The sequence below is a fragment of the Pongo abelii genome, chromosome 10 (assembly GCF_028885655.2).
Source record: "Pongo abelii isolate AG06213 chromosome 10, NHGRI_mPonAbe1-v2.0_pri, whole genome shotgun sequence".
In the NCBI taxonomy this organism is placed as follows: Eukaryota; Metazoa; Chordata; class Mammalia; order Primates; family Hominidae; genus Pongo; species Pongo abelii.
In genome coordinates, this window is record NC_071995.2 from 64,039,215 (window position 1) to 64,056,287 (window position 17,073).

A 17,073-nucleotide genomic window follows, 5' to 3' on the forward strand; every position below is an offset into this window, starting at 1 on the left:
CCACTAACAACAACCCTTGAGGCAGGTGTTTATTAACTCTTCTATTCTAGAGCTGAGTAAATTGAGACTTAAGGAAATTAAGGGACTTACCTAAAGTCATACAGCTAGCATGAGGCAGGATGAAGACCAGAAGTCAGGAGCAACTCCTCTGCTGTTGCAACCATACCACTCTGTACTATAAAGAGGTAGAAGGAGAAGTGATGGGAGGTATCTCTTTCAAAACACGTGCACATGCACTCCACAAGTAAGGAGGTACTAGTACTTCTCTTTGTGTTAATAAAAATAATAATTCGAATTACAATGCTTCTCAATTTTAATTTTACAAAAATTCAGCAGCAATTAAAACAATTCATTAGCCTAACAATAAATACCAACAGAATCACATATTTATAGTCCTCATAAAATATTAAGGTGTTACTGATTATAAAAAGTTTATTTTTCCTAGTTTCTGTATTTAATAGCCTTTCAAGGGCTGGAGATTGTTTAGAATTATAGATAATGATTTTAAATCTTTTTCACTGTAAGAAAACATAGCAAGATAAAATGAGGAACTCATTATCTATCTGTTTTAATCTGAAAACAGGTAAATTTTCCAAAATGAATTGTTAATGAAAACTCTGAAAAGATAATGAACCATGAAGAGACCTTTCAATCCTATTAGTTCTTGAAGTTGAAATTTTTAAATTTAAAATGGAGAGGAAAGAGTAAAAAACTCTATCCCTCTGAAGGATGTTTAGAGGATATCATTCAAAAATTCGGTGCCAACAACAATTTATACACAGCATGAAGAGCAATGAATTCCACTTCTGTGGTTGTATCTGGAGAATAAAACAAGTCAAAAGGAAAAATTCCAAAGAAGGTTTAAATTTATTCTCCAACCTCAGAGCCTAGTTCAAGTTCGCCTGTGTGGTTTTATTGCTTAGTTCACACACAGGAATTAGCACTGGGGATCCTAAAAGCCTGTTTAAAAAAAAAAAAATCATTTGCTCCTGGTGTTGATACAAGAAAACACTCTCTCTTAAATTCAGCATGTGATTATTTGCTTCCTCACAAGTTCAAAATGCATGAAAAGAGAGAGGGGAGTGTCTTTAAAAAAGAACATCCTTCCACCACATTTTAAAACGGTGCTCTTTTGTCAATGACAGGCAACTGGGGGCTTCTAAAAACAAAGAAACATAGTGGTATCTTTCAAATTAGTCAAGAGGGAATTCAGTGTCAAGTTATGTTCATAACCAGATTACCCATGGAGTTGCTCTCCGCAGTTACTTCTTTATAGGGAATATATATAACTTAAATTTTAAATCACCAAGATTTAACATTGATCTTTACTACAGTAAAATCCCACTATGGGGGAAGGCGGGGGAAGCTCTTACCATGGCATTCCTTCAGGAATAACTTTTTATAGTTGCAACCAGATAAAATACGATTTGCTTATAAGGTGAAAGCTACTACTATATTTTACCATCTGCATTATATATTACTGTGAAATTATATTAAAGTTATATTGAAATAAGTGCTAGAAGAACACCAATTGTCTAACCAAAGAAAACATTCAGAAATCTAATAGTTTCAGAAAGGAGAAATGTAAGGTACAAAATGTATATTTTGCCAAAGTCGTATAACAGAATGATGAAGGAAAGAACATCTAAATTGCCTAGGAGTCTAGGCGTTCACAGTCATGTGTTAAACTCCAAGGTAGGTGGAATCTCACCATCCTGACATAACCACATGAACCACTTGTAAATATACCATTTACATTAGCATTTGAACTTTATCTGATACCTTTCCACACTTCAGAGGCCACTGCCAATCAAACTAGTTTTTTAAAATGCATTAGCTCTTTTTGTCTTGGTCAAGCTAATCAAAGTTTTTGTAATTTTGCACTTGGTAGCATCCACAATGTAGCACAAGTTTGAGATAAGAAAAATCTTAGAATTCTTTCATTTGCTTCTTGAAACAGACCAGATCCCTAATCTGTGTTTTCATTCAAGTTTGCTCATTTCCAGTCATTTTATCTTAATATCTTTTTATATTTTGTAGATGCAAATTTTCTTCTTGATTTAACATTGTCAAGAAAATGTACCTTATATATGAGGATTTCAAAGCTATCTTCTAAACTGTAAAGTAATATTTACATTCCCCAAAATTTGCCATCCTAAAAGTTTTTTAATTAAAAAGTTTAAAAAAACAAGATGCACCAATTTTCCCACTTTAAATATTTTCAATGACTCTAATTTTTAAATGATTTTTTAAAAACCAAACAGGTCCCTTTTGGGTAACCCTCATATCACCACCTACTTTGGGGTAGATGTAATGAAGCTGAGATATTGGGGTACAACATCTGGCAAGGACTTGTGAATTACAATTTTCTTTTACAACTGAAAACCATATCCTGGTCAGGTCTCAGTGGGGTTTAATGCTGTCAGAGCACACAAGGTTTGTTTTGATCTGTTATGGAGGAACACACATAGCTTTCAGTTCGCACTAATAACATCCCTGTGTCTGGTATACACCAATCCAGAGGCTACTAATTAAAGATTGGAATTAACCAAACACAGTTCCACTACAAAACATGTGAAACTTATTAAAACTTAAAAGTAACTGCTGATTCTCAATACAGGCAAAACTAAAGAATGTAGGAGTCTTGTGGGTTACTTAAGCAAAAAATTTTAAAGCACACTCAAGATGCCTCAGGTCTGCACACTCAGTACACAATGTGTCAACATAATAGAAAAAAGTGCAAAACTTTTAAGATTACTGAAACCAAGAGATGAAAAGAATTTAACAGGTAAGCAGCCCATTTCCTTCACCAGGGTTAACTTCCACTCTGAGTCTTTGGTCTAACAGATACTTATATTTGCAGTTGTTGGAACAATTACCTTACCATTTTCTCACCAGAAAATTGTTTGTTGATTTGGTAACAAAAGGGGGAGTTGGGACCAGTGGAAGATGGCCAGAGGTGGTGAGTTTCAGCAGCTAAATTACATAATTCAAAATAAGACTACAAATTTTGTTTATTTTTAGAATTTTTATCTATGTGTAATATACAAACAGAATAGTGCATATTTCATGAGTATACACCTTATTGAATTTTCACAAACAGAATCTATCCATGTAAGCAGCACCTAGACCATGACATAGAATATTACCAGCATTCTTACAATTTTTTTTTGACTTAGCACTGTCTCGCTACTCACAGTCAGCATTTACATCTTGTCCTACATCATGATTAGAAAGAATAGTGAAGCCCCAAATCTGGAAAGCAATGGGAGATGGCAACAGCCAGTGTTGAGTTCTCTCTGCTTGTGGTTTTGACAGGGCTACCAGGTCCCAAAATGTTGTGTGTGACACCAACTGCTCAAGGTGGATTATTCAAGAAAGGCAGAGAAGAGGGGAACAAAACATTTCAATTAAAGCTCTTTCCCTAGGAGGTGCACCCAAAGCTGTGGTTTATAAAAGTCTTGAATGCACTGTGCTTTGGGAGCTAAGATCCCAGTTTCTAGAATCAAAGAGATTGTATCTCTACAATTTACTAGCAGGGAGACCTGGTCCAAATTATTTAATCTCTCTGAACCTCAGTGGCCTCATCATCTTTATTTAGATGCATCAGCCTCACTGAGTTATTGAGAAGATCAGGTAAGATCCCCTACAGTTGTACATGGAAAGGGCTGAACATAAAGTAGGAATCAAAAAATGGCATTGATCGTTATTATTGCAATGATCAAAAAGCAGAATCATTCATTGGAGAAGTAAACCTCCTGGTTTTCTCCTCTGTTGAGTATCAGTTCACCCTCTGCTTGTGGGTTTTTTTAATCTGTCTCTCAGTGTGTTCAAACTAATTTTAAGACTAAAGGGTAAGTGATTCCCTTTGGTGAAAGAACCAGTGTACTCCATTCCTTCTCTCTTCTGGATTTATATAACTTAGGAACTTTAAACAAATATCTCCTAGCATTTATTATACACCAGCTTTCCAATTATGGTGTGCATAAACATCACCCAGATTTCTGGTGCCTCATACCTAAATACTCTCCTCTAGTTGACTTGTGGCGAGGCCCAGGAATCTCCATGCTATCAAGCAGAATGTGCATGAAGTCAGTACCCAGGTGATTCTGACATAGGTGGTCCCTAGGTCACCCATTCAGAAATGTAGACCCTCTGAGTCTTGGGACCTCAGAGACGATAAAGAGCACCTGCTGAACCAGAAGAATTTTCACGGATTTGATTTTCTGTGCTAAGTAGACAGTACCCACAGCTAATACTTTCCAAACATTAAAGGAATTTCCCAATGAATGAAAAAAAATTCTCCAAACATGTGAGTGGCTGGCCTTCATTTCAGATAAGTCATTTGCATGTCATTAATAGTCCTAAGCAGAAATTAGATGTTAATGAAATGAGTGGAGTCAAATCAATGCAACTTTAAAATTCATGAAAGCAAAAATAAGATTTCTGCTGATGTATAAATGTAACATTTTTCTCATTATGGTTTTCTATTCCTTGAGCATATTTCTTGGCATCTGACATTCTCTATATTTTGGCATTTTCAGTTCTTACTTTTTCTCTAAAAATAAGCTTATCAGCACCACAGCCCAAGACATTTTTGTAAAATATTTTATTTACAGGTATACAGGTGCAGATGTGTATATACTGAGATAAGCATAATGCTTTGCTGAATGAATAATTCTTTCTGGCCTTCACATTTTCCTCCATTTTCTCCTTTTCCATTGTCATCATCAGCACCTCACTCAGTGCATATCAAATTATGTCCACATTTGTTTAAAAGATCTATCCTTTCACTAAGTTTAATTATAGGTCTTTCTTTTTTTCTTTTTTTTTGAGACAGAGTGTTGCTCTGTCGCCAGGCTGGAGTGCGGTGGTGCGATCTCGGCTCACTGCAATCTCCGCCTCCGGGTTCAAGCAATTCTCCTGCCTCAACCTCCTGAATAGCTGGGGTTACAGTCGCATGCCACCACACCAGGCTACTTTTTCGTATTTTTATTAGAGATGGGGGGTTTCACTATATTGGCCAGGCTGGTCTCGAACTCCTGATCTTGTGATCCACCCGCCTCAGCCTCCCAAAATGCTGGGATTACAGGCGTGAGCCATCGCACCTGGCCCCAATTATAGGTCTTTCTACAAAACAATTTGATATTCTTAAATAAGACTGCCATCCAGATTCTAAGTTTAGTTTTCTTCAGCTGAGCTCAATACGCATTTATATAGGACCCACTATGTGCCTGATTCAATTAGGCTGGGTTGGTTATTTTCACAAGCTGATTGGGAAATGAAAACTACATTGCGGTGAAGCACAAGCTGGAATGAGGACAAGATGACACTTATCTCAATCAAAGAAGTACCAGTGGCAAATATGAGCTGTGGATAGACAGATCACTCAGCTCCCAACATATTTGAATTTGCTTTCATGTCACAGATCATTTTCAGTTCCCTTCCTAGACACTCCACCCACAATCCTACCCAGCGAGCACAGTTGTTAGAAACTGTTTGCTAACACAGTGCTAGTCTGCCAAATACTGGCCCAGGATCTGACATTGCCAAATCTGCCTGCCTTTCTAAGAGGACCTGAGCAACCTATTTCTGAGAAAGCACCTGCTGAAGAAAGAAAGAAAAGCTTTAGGGCTAGATAAAAATAGATCAATATTACTGCTTGTCCTGAGAAGAAGTAAGGATGATTGTGTGACTTTTTTTCCCATGCTCTTCGAATTTTCCATAGTTAAAATGTAACTTTCATAATTGGAAAAAGTAACTTTTAAAAAGTAAATAAGGAAAGGTGTATCTTCAATTGGAGTGTCCTAGCATTAGAAATTATAGTATAGAGTCATTGTAATTGCTGCTATTATCAGATAGTCTTATTTGTATTTTAAATTCAAATGCGTGTTAAATTCAATAATGTAGTCACTTTGAAAAAGAATCCTCAACAGAATACACACAGTTGCTTTTTTCTTGGATGACAAGATTTCAAGCATGAGAGAGATCGAAAATTGTTTTGTTTTCTTCCTTTTTCCTCCAAGTTTTCTAAAGTAAGCATGAATAACTTTTATAAATTAGAAACACACCAATAAATGTTATTATTTGGAAAGAAGATTTTAGACTCGCTGAAGCCCACAGATATTTGGACTTTGCCCTAATTTATTTCTACTCTGCAAGATTTTGCGGGATTTCAGAGTGGCGAACAATTTCTTAAAATAACATTCAATAAATTCATTTGCTTTTATGATTTTATAATTAGATACCTTGTAAATATTCTTGATTTAAGTCTTTTTGGTGTTGGCATGAATTGAATTCAGGAAACTGTACAGTTAACACAATTCAATCTCATTTGGATATGGCCTTTTAAATGAGCAAGCATCAGATTGACAATGTAGGGTTTGTGAAAGTTCTCATTACCTAGGATTATCATAATCCTGGAAATGACACATTTTTAAATTTGTAGATTCATTTTAAGACCACAGAGAAAGCTGGAAGAAAGAGCCCATATTTATTGTGACCAGGTGTTCCTGGCCCACTATCTTTAATAGCCAAGACCACATTGCTCTATCCCCAGAGCTCTGTTCAGGAAGGCATAAAAGGTATGAACATTTAAGAGGGCCTGGTAAAATCTTCATCTTAACTGCTCAAAGTGTACCTCATTCTAGGGGTAAAACTTAGCAGCTTCCAACTAAAGGTGAGAAGCACTCACATTTCTTAAAACAGATGTTGAAGTCAATAAACTCAGTCTTTGTCTAACATATCATCCTACTGGACCAAATAAGAGTTTAGGAAATTGAATTCATTAAAACAAACAAACAAACATGAAAAGGCAAACGAACATGAAAAGGCAAATAATAGAACTGGCCAGTTCTAATTCTAATGGCCTGAGTGGACTCATTCTAGAATTTTTTTTTTTTTTTTTTTTTTTTTTTTTTTTTTTTTTTTGAGACAGAGTCTCACTCTGTCGCCCAGACTGGAGTACAATGGTGCAATCGTGGCTCACTGCAACTTCTGCCTCCCGGGTGCATACAATTCTCCTGCCTCAGCCTCCCAAGTAGCTGGGATTACAGGTGCCTGCCACGACACCCAGCTAATTTTTGTATTTTTAGTAGAGACAGGGTTTCACCATGTTGACCAGGGTGGTCTCAAATTCCTGACCTCATGATCCACCCGCCTCAGCCTCCCAAAGTGTTGGGATTACAGGCATGAGCCACTGTGCCCGTCACATTATAGAATTTCTATGTTTCCACTTAATAACAATCTTTAACATTGAAAAACACAATTTAAGACATATAGTACTTTAAAATAATACTACATAGAAAAAAGAGAAAGATGCACACATCAGTCTGTTTTAACTTACAGGATCTGCGTTTATAAGCCTAAAAGAAATTACACATTTTAAATACAACTCTGGATAATTGCCTTCTTCAATGGGTGCCTCACTGAGAAGAAAGTTCTCTTAATACTTTATTCCATTAACAGCTTTTTTCACAAAGACTGTGTTAATCTTTAAAGATGTATTACTTTATTTTTATTTATTTTTATTTTTTTGAGACAGAGTCCCGCTGTGTCACCCAGGCTGGAGTGCAGTGGCGTGATCTTGGCTCACTGCAACTTCCGCCTCCCAAGTTCACGTCATTCTCCTGCCTCAGCCTCCCAAGTAGCTGGGACTACAGGCGCCCGCCACCATACCCAGCTAATTTTTTTTGTATTTTTAGTAGAGACGGGGTTTCACCATGTTAGCCAGGATGGTCTCGATCTCCTGACCTTGTGATCTGCCCGCCTCGGCCTCCCAAAGTGCTGGGATTACAGGCGTGAGCCACCATGCCCAGCCAAGATGTATTACTTTAAGCAGCAAAGTTCAGCTCAGTGAATGGCCTACTGAAGGGCACACGAGCAAAGTGTTCAGCACTGAGACCCAGAGGCCACTGGTTTCTCTGCAAGGTTCTGTAATTACTGGTGAAGTTGTTGGGCCTGAGCTAGGCTCTCTGTGGTTTGCTTTGCATATACTGGGATGTGAATGGTAATAAAGCATTGTGGTTAAGGGCTGGCACTATTCTGCAGCCAGACTGCTTGTGTTCAAATAACCAGGTCCCCTACTTACTAGCTCGTGATCTTAAGTGGCCTATTTTAGTTATTTCTGCCTCTATTGCCTTGCCTATAGATGAGGATAATATTAAAAATATCACTATATCATAAGGTTGTTGTAAGGCATCAGTGAAGTTAATTCATGTAAAATTCTTCAGGCAATGCCTGATACATAAAAAAGTGTAATGTAAGTATTAACTGTATTTATAAATGCAGTCAGTGTGAAGATACAAGTGAGAGAAAAATCAAGAAGGAAGTAAGAGCAGTGCCAAAAATTGTCTTAGAAAAAATTACGAATGATATGAAAGTCATCTTAGAAAAAATTACAAATGATATGCATGGTTCTAAGTTATGAAGTCTCAGAGGGTTTGTTGATTTTTTTTTCTTCCTCTTCCATCTGGGTGAAAGTCTCCAAAAAACTTGAATAGAGACTTCTATATCATCATCCAAACTTTCCCATAAACAAAAAATAATCTCCCACAAGGCTGAGATAGCATTTTTAAAGAAATAGCAGACACTTGCGAAACATGTACCCCCATAAAAGTAATGACCAAAACTTGTTCTCAATTTCACGCAGAACCTATTGTGTTAAGAAGTGAATCACTTGGGGGACTGAACATCAATTGCTTGCCCGTGTTCAAAATATTTTTTAATCACAGACCGCCAGTGGGAAATGGCACAGAAGAATAAGGAGGCTATCTAACGAATGGGAGGCACAATGGCAAGAGTCTAATTCAGCAGATTTTTCAAAGGCCTTTCCAACAGCTATTATAGCAGTCAAATGAAGGGGAAGGTAACAGCGGATTATTACCTTTCACTCAACACTTTTTCCTCTGCCAAGAATTTTTTAAATGTCACAGGAATATAATTCACATGCTTCACAGATTGTGAACAATTTTCTCTAAACCTTCAACCATGTATCCAGCAGCACCTAAGCTCAATATAATCCGAGCACGACAGCAAATGGCCAACACACCATCTGTCCTGCCACTCCAACTCCCCAAGGAGTTGGACTCCATGCGGCACTTGACCACAGAGGCAGAAAAACAAATGCTGCTGGGAGTGGTGTGATGTGAACATGCTGTAGCTCTGCCAAAACACGTGAAAAGCTGGGAGCCATAGCACAGAACGAGTGCAGTGAGGAACTCTTCTTGATGGTCATTTTATCAACTTGGCTGACTGTAGAAAGGGAAAGATCCTCCTGAACATTGCAGTGCCAGTCATTCACGAGCTGTGAAAGCTTGCTGTATGCCAGGCACCGTGCTAAAAGCTTTACTGCAAGTGTTATCTCATTTAATCCTATGAACCTATTTTACACTTAAGAAACTGAGGCACATCCAGATTAAGTGTTTTACCCAATGTCTCCCATCAGCAATTGTGATACTGCATAATCGATACTCAATATGCACTTGAATGAGTAAGTGAATAAATGAGTGAATGCATTTCAGAGTAGGTATCTAGTTTCTCAACATACAAATTCACTAGGTATTCACATATTGCTAGATCTGAGGGGAAAGGACACCATAAAAGGGTGAGGATCTTTGAAAATGACTCAGATTCCTTAACAGAATGGCAAAGAATCGTTAATTGCATACTGCAGAGAAACACAGTGACCATCACACACCCTCCTCCTCCTCCTTATCTTTTCTTCTGCTGTTGAATTTCCCATGAATATGTTTAAACTGGCTTTTCACGGTTCTGGGTAACCATTATGATTGTGGTTTTGTTTGGAGCTAGCAGTTTATTGGTCTCCCATAAATGGTGGCAATTCTCTCACAGTAGCAGTCATCTGGTAGGAAGCCAGGCACTCATTTGTTCGTTCATTTATTCTACAAGTACTCATGGAATATCTATCAAATGTCAGGCCCTGAAGATATGGTGGCGAACAAGATTCAGTCCTGCTTTCAGACTCTTACAATCTAGCAGGAAAGTCCAGTGGTAAACAAATAATTAATTGCCCAAGAGTTAATAAATTACAGTTGAGATACATGTTATCACAAAGAGGTACATCACACAGAAAGATGTAACAGTGTTGTCAGCCCAGCCTGGAGGAGTCAAGGAAGGCTTCATTAACATGATGTTTAAGCTGAGACCCATGGAAAATGAATGCATGTTTGTTAGGAGGCGTGGGGGCCAGGTAGCGTTAGGTAAAAATATTCTAAACAGAGCATTTGCAAAGACTTTGAAACAGGAAGGAGCTGGATGCAATATGGGTGTTCATTTTAATTATTAAATAATTAACAAGTGGCTCATGCGTGTAATCCCAGCAGGGGAGGCTAAGGCGGGAGGATCACTTGAACCCAGAAGTTCAAAACCAGTCTAGGTAACATAGGAAGACCTTTTCTCTACAAAAAAATTTTAAAATTAACCAGGCATGGTGGCACTCCCCTGTGGTCCTAGCTACTCAGGAGGCGGAGGTGGGAGGTTTGCTTTAGCCCCAGAGGTCACATTCCAGCCTGGACGATGGAGCAAGACCCTGTCTCAAACAAACAAACAAAAAAAATTAACTCTTTATTGATTGGCAATAGAGTAGTATCTTCTGGAAACTGCCATATAAGCTGAGCACTAAAAAATAAGATACTACAAAACAGACCCCAAAAATGGATTCAAACCCTAAACAATCACCATTGGCAGTGGTATAGAAAATCTTTTGGAATTATTTGCTCTAGAAGCAACCTCTGAAGTATTCATGAGTCCACCATGAAGATCCTATGTCCGTTCTCAGCATCTGCCTGCCCCAATCCAGCATAAGATGGCAGAGGGAAAGGGGGAGAAATAGAAAGAATCCTACAGTCTCTGTCTTTTTAAAAAACATTATTTCCAAAACATTCATTTGATGATGATTCTGCTCTCCCAGCAAAGCAAAGCAGAGTGACAGCTGGCCCATTGCACTTCCCCAGCCCCGCCACCCCACACACACTTCCTTCCCTGAATTCCTCCACCCACCTTTAAAGTTAGACGTATGCATTTGCCAAAGTAAACAGAGATACCTTAAAAAAATACATATATAGGAGGGAAATGCTGAGAAAGGGGAATATAAATCCCTCCAGGACTTCTTGCACTTCGTGATTCACACAGCAAAATCATCTGAATGCCAACCTGACTCCTGTAGCTTTTCAAAACACGTGAAAAACCGGGTTCCCCAGCTTAAGTGGCCTAAAAAGCAGGCCCTCCAGCTGATCGCATTCAAGGTGTGTGGTCCAGAAAATCAATCCCTTTGGAGGACAAAGCCCACACCTCTTCTTTGCAAGTTCATTTGGTTTCCTCACTCATTTTTTTCTTCAGGTAATGCCTGCAACCTAAGTAGGATCAGTAAATTAAGTAGCCCTTGATAAAGGGAACACAGGAAACATGGGAGGGAGGGAAGGAGCGGGTAGAGGGAGGTGCCGAAGAAGGAGTCGGGAGGCTTCCTTCATACCAGGACCTTAGGAAGAGATTGATCAAAGCCTTCTGATGCTTCAGGTTCTGGGTAATGCAGCAAAGAGCTAAAATTACTAAATTTTTACTTAGAAATGATTATGAAGCTGAATCACGGGTCACTCAGCATTTTCCTAATTTGGAACCCCTGGAGGCTACTCTGACTAAAACAGTCCCAATCTGGCATGGAAATGAACTAAGAGCCTCCCAGCGCACATGGGCTTTTCAACAATCTCAAACCTTTTTCAAGAGGCCAGGCGGGGATTTAACTTTGCCCACCTCTCTACACAAAATCACTCATAGTTTATGACTGGCTTTTAAAACTGAATTCTGAAGAAATTATGTACTGATTCAGCTTATTCTGAGTTCTGTTTTGAGTTTTAAAGCAATCCCATTGTTTTAACCAAACAAAAAAGTTTTGACTTCAGCATAATAAATAAGAAAAAAAAAACACATAAGCTATAGGTTGAATTCTCTTTTCTTCAGAAGATTTCCTCTCTGCCAATAGTTCTTAAAGCAGGAAAATCAGGGCCTCAAGGCTAATGTTCTCATTTTCATTTTGTCCTCACTCAGTTTCCACAAGCACAATCACTACCTTGCCCAATTGCAGGAAACATGGTTTTTTTTTGTTTTTTGTTTTTGTTTTTTTGTAAACCACAGTGTAAATGGTACAATGTGGAATAACTGTTCCAAAACTATATTAAGGATGGAGGTTGTAGAATATTCTAGAACACTGGCCTTACGTACATCAGCTTCCACATTTCCGCTGTGCTTCTCCCAACCACTCTCTCTCCAAAATAATTCTTTTTGTCACAAAAGCCCAGTGCAAGGGAGAAAAAGAGGACTAGGGGAAGCAGGGCCGGGTGAGAAACAGGTTTATTAGAAACACACATTCAAACATCCTTCTGAGCCACTGTTGCCCTGAAGAAGCCTAAAGTCGATTTCCTTTTTGCATCTTCTTAAATTGAAGTATTTTCCACAGAGTGCCATTTCAGCCCCCCTCATTGTGAATACCACACAAAGATTCACACAACTTTTGGAACATATAACTATAGTTCATTTCACACTTGTAACCTTCAGCTTCTTGCATCAACTTAGTTTCCTGTTGTTTCCCCCAAGCTTTTGCTCTTCACAGAGGGACATCTCTGGGCAGAGGCATAATTTTTGCTGATAAAGTTAAATTGACCCTAGTGATATAGGGCAATTTGAACTGACAAAGAATTCAGACTAGGTAGGATAAGGAAAGGTGCTTGGAAACTAATGGCTTAGCTTTTGAATGCTCTGTTCCCAGGCTGTACTCCCGGGAGTATCAAACTTCTAGGACACTTAATATGTTGCTGAGGGTGTGCTACTTCAGCAATGAACTGTTTACTATATAGAGAACAAGAGAAAAAACAAATTTCCCCCAAAAGTGTTGGAGAATGCACAGATATATTTAATAACATTTGATGGGGGTGGAGAAAGAGCTTTTTTTTTCAAGGAGAACTTTTTTTGGCACCACAAAATTAAAGGATTTTCTAACCCTGTCTTCTTTTCGTCTTTCCCAGAGAAGGAAATTGTAAAGGCCAGCCCTTGAAAAATAATACAGCAAAATCTAACTTTATTCCCCTAATCTCTTAATAATGCTGCAGCTGGCCATGATCTATTTAGCATAACACAAAAATAATGCATTTGTACCAAGCAGATTTGAAATGCTTTAAAATAATGAAAGCTATTTACTTGATTGATTAAGTTAAAGTGTTTACATAAAAGTGTCATATTTTGACATCAGTCATACAACACCACATCTGGTACTTCTAATTAAATTGTGTGAAAAAGACTACATTTTTTATTCGGTTGCAACAATATGGCTAATGGGAAGTACAAACGTATTCGTCATGCCCAGAGCCTGGGATCTGCAGTTATGGCATGTGGCTGCTAAAATCCCCAGATTTGGATTTTGCAAAGCTTTCATAGCCTCTAACACATGTTTTGCCTGAACAAAGACTGAAAAACTGAGCTCCACCTCTGTGAGTCAACGGTTACTATTTTTCCTATTTTGATTTAAACCTCTCCAAGCGCCATCAGAGAACTAAAATGTAATGAGAACTAGAATAAAGTTGTCTTAAGGAATTGGTGCTCAGAGCCCAGGTAAGGCACTTTGTTTTGTTAAGCTTTAGTCCTGCAGATTAGGAAATAAACTCAAGAAACTTTAATGGGGGAACAGGGGAGTGAAATCCTATTATTCATTCAGAGCAGGAGCTCATTTATATCTTTGGTGAAGCGTACAACTCATACATACCTTAAAAATGGCCTGCTCCTTACTGAAGCACTTGATTTAAACCACGGAGATTTTTTTTCTTCCGAAGTTAGGATGAAATATTTTACATATAGCAAAAAGGACAAAATGGCTTGGCTAGTTAAGGCATGCTTACTTCACTTTTAATATAGACAAATAATACTTCAAAATCCTCTTTTTATTTTTTTAAGTAAAATTATGTCCATCCCATGTGCAGATTCAATTTAGACTAAGTACACAACCAAATCTAGCCTCCCTGGGAACCATCCATTCGCTTAAGAAGGTGGAGGAGACACTGCTGTATTTTCTTAAAGAGATTCCTGGCATTTTTTTCCTCCTTCGTTTCGCCTTAAAGACTACCTTGAGAAATGTTGCCCAGCAGTAAAAGGAAAATGAGTTCAAGCTTCAAAATCAGGAAATTTGGGTAGTAAAATGTATGTTGTAAAGTCAATGTTGATCGAAAAATAAATCGAGCCCTTTTAAGTAGGTTGTCAGCCATGAGAAGTGAAGACCATCTGACTTCCTATAGAATTATTCAGCCTTCCTCAGGCAAAGGCTGCCTCCAAAAGGCTCGGAAGCTGCAAAAGTCTAAGTTGACCCAAGATGGTAAAGCATTTGAACACAGATATGGGATATGCACTTATTTACCATGTACTATGTTCAATTTAAAGAAAATAAATGCAAAGGCAGGAACCACGAACAAATAGAGGGTATGATTTTCCATAATTGCAAGGAGACTTAGGTAATGCTCTATGCGGTGTTTGATTTAAAATGTTAAAATATTAACAGAAGTTTTCTACAGCAGAGTGTTCCTATCACAGTGAAATGACTCATAAGAAGGCTAAATTCAAACCAGATGGGCACAAACATTAACTGAAAAAAAAATCAGATATTTAGGGGTCAGCATGGGTCTTCATAAAAATGAAGACCTTGTCTGAGTTATTGAAAAATGAACTTTCAGTGATAAAAAAGAAAACAAGAGAAAATAGTAGTGACTTTATTTTAATTATACAAGCCACTGTCAATTAGAAGAGCTAACATTTACAAAACTTTGTATTACCATTTTAATTTGAAAAAGATGACTATGGTGATCTTGAGACTTCAGATAAACAGGGATGTCAGTATCTCCTTTATAGCCAGAGTCAAGGACTCATTAGTTCAGCTGTGTGCCACACTAATAGTCTACCAGAATCTCCTTGCTTCTCCCCGAGAAAGAACCATCATTGAAGATTTGTGTAATAGAGAAACCTCCAACCATCAATCCGCGGCATAATGCCAGCTTTTGCTCTTCCTTCAACAGACCACAGAGGAAAATTCTCATTGCTGGGTCAGACATCCCACCAAATCTCCTCTGCTCTCTTGTTAAAAATATGTTTCCTTGCATTTCTCCTTTTTTGTTTGTTCCTCCAGAGCTTTTTACCATTTGCAGATTGTCTGCAACATGTGCTGGGTTTAAATGTGTACATACCCTACAGGAAGAAAAATATGCGGGCTCAGAATTAATATTGTTTTTGACTTATAGGGAAATTCCAGTTGTGTTTAACTTGGACTGTGGGACCCAGGAACTTTACAGAAAGGAGAAACCAATGTGTTTTGAGCAAAAATGTGTATGGGGAGTTCCCTACTGTTTTGTTGCTGGAATCTTGGACAACACAGGGAAAAATGACAAGCACATAATTTAGTCTGGCAGCCATACCACTCTGTGCTGTGAGCCTGTCAGTTCTTTCTAGCTAAGTAAGGGCTGGCCTGCTTTGGTGCAAGGATGAGAGACCTCCCAGGAACAAGTAGGTACTTCAGGAAATGGTGTTTCGCATTCAGTAGGTGGCCTCTCCTCTCCGGGTCCATGTGAATCGATGCCCCGCGTGGTGTTAGGGGGCACTGTCTGCACTGAGCTGTTTACCTTTTGTATGAAACTTAAAACCACAGACCTAACCATTTGTGGTCACCAGAGATCTTATGGCAGACTTTCTAAGAGCAGTTGTGTTAACTCCAGAATCCTGGCTGGAGTCCAACTAAAGTAATTACATTCTGCCTCCCTAAAATCCCCCCTGCAGTTTCAATTGAATACAATAGTCTTAGCCCTCTGTCTCAAAGCTGGGCATGATGTTAGCATTCCATGCAGGAACAGCCTGTGATTCCATGCTAAAAGAAGTGATTCCCCAATCCTCACCAAGGTGTAGTGATGCTTAATTAATTAGTGCTCATAAAAGCCTGTGGAGAACCAGTTTTAAAGTGCTCACAGTACACAAAGTGGCAGGAATGTTCACATGTTCATCTGTCTGTAAGAGCCAGCAGTCAGTGTGGTCTCAGACTGCCTTCATAGAAGCAGAAATTCAGGACAAGGGAGGTGGGGTTGTGTCCCGTTGCCCTCTGGCCTGGAAATATATCTGGAGCAGTGTGCTCAACTCTGGAGATGCACTTAAAAAGGGTACCTCATCTAGGTAGAGCAAGTCCTCAGAGGCCACCAGAATGAGGAAGGATCTAGAAATGATGTCATATGAGAGACGGTTAAAGGAACTTGGGGCGTTTAGCTAAAAAGGAAGGAAAGAAGGAAGGAATCCATTCACCAAGACCAAATTCAAGTCTATCAGATGAAATGCATTCCTCCAAGGACTCATTTAGTCCTCACTGTCTGTAGCACTAATTTGACCCTTTTCACAGGCTCTTATTGGCTATCTAATTAATTCTGAATGTCTTCTCTCGTTCAACATGTTTCTAAGACTTCCCAGAGCAGGCACCATGCTTGATACGTCGTATCTGTAGTAGTGGTAAGCAAAGTAAATTCAACTCAGTCCTTTGCAGGAGCTGTTTATTAAGAACCTGTGACATGTGTGCTGGGTGTACAAAGATGAGTAAGATAAACCTGCCATCAAGTGTGACTTCTAACTGTATGGCATAAATTATAAAAGAACAGATAAATAAAAGAAAGAAAAAAATCCCACCAAGTTAGAAGGTTCAGGAAAGATTTTTATGAAGGAAGAATACATTTTTTAATAAGTTAACGTGTCAGGGGAAGACATTTTACAGGGAAAGAGCCTTAACCCTTTCTCCACTTAGAAAAAAAAAAGTGCAGCTTTCTGCCAGCACTCATTTAATTTTACATAAACACGCTCCTTGAGGCTGAAGAAAATCTGACTGATTTTCAATGTGAAAATAAAATATAAAAACGTTCTTGGAGTTATTTCTAAACAGAACTAACATCAGAATTGTCTGATTCATTGAAATAGTCTATTTCAGAAAAAATCAGATTCATCAAATTAATCTTCAGCTAACAACTGTTTGAGAACAATGTTACCACATGTAGG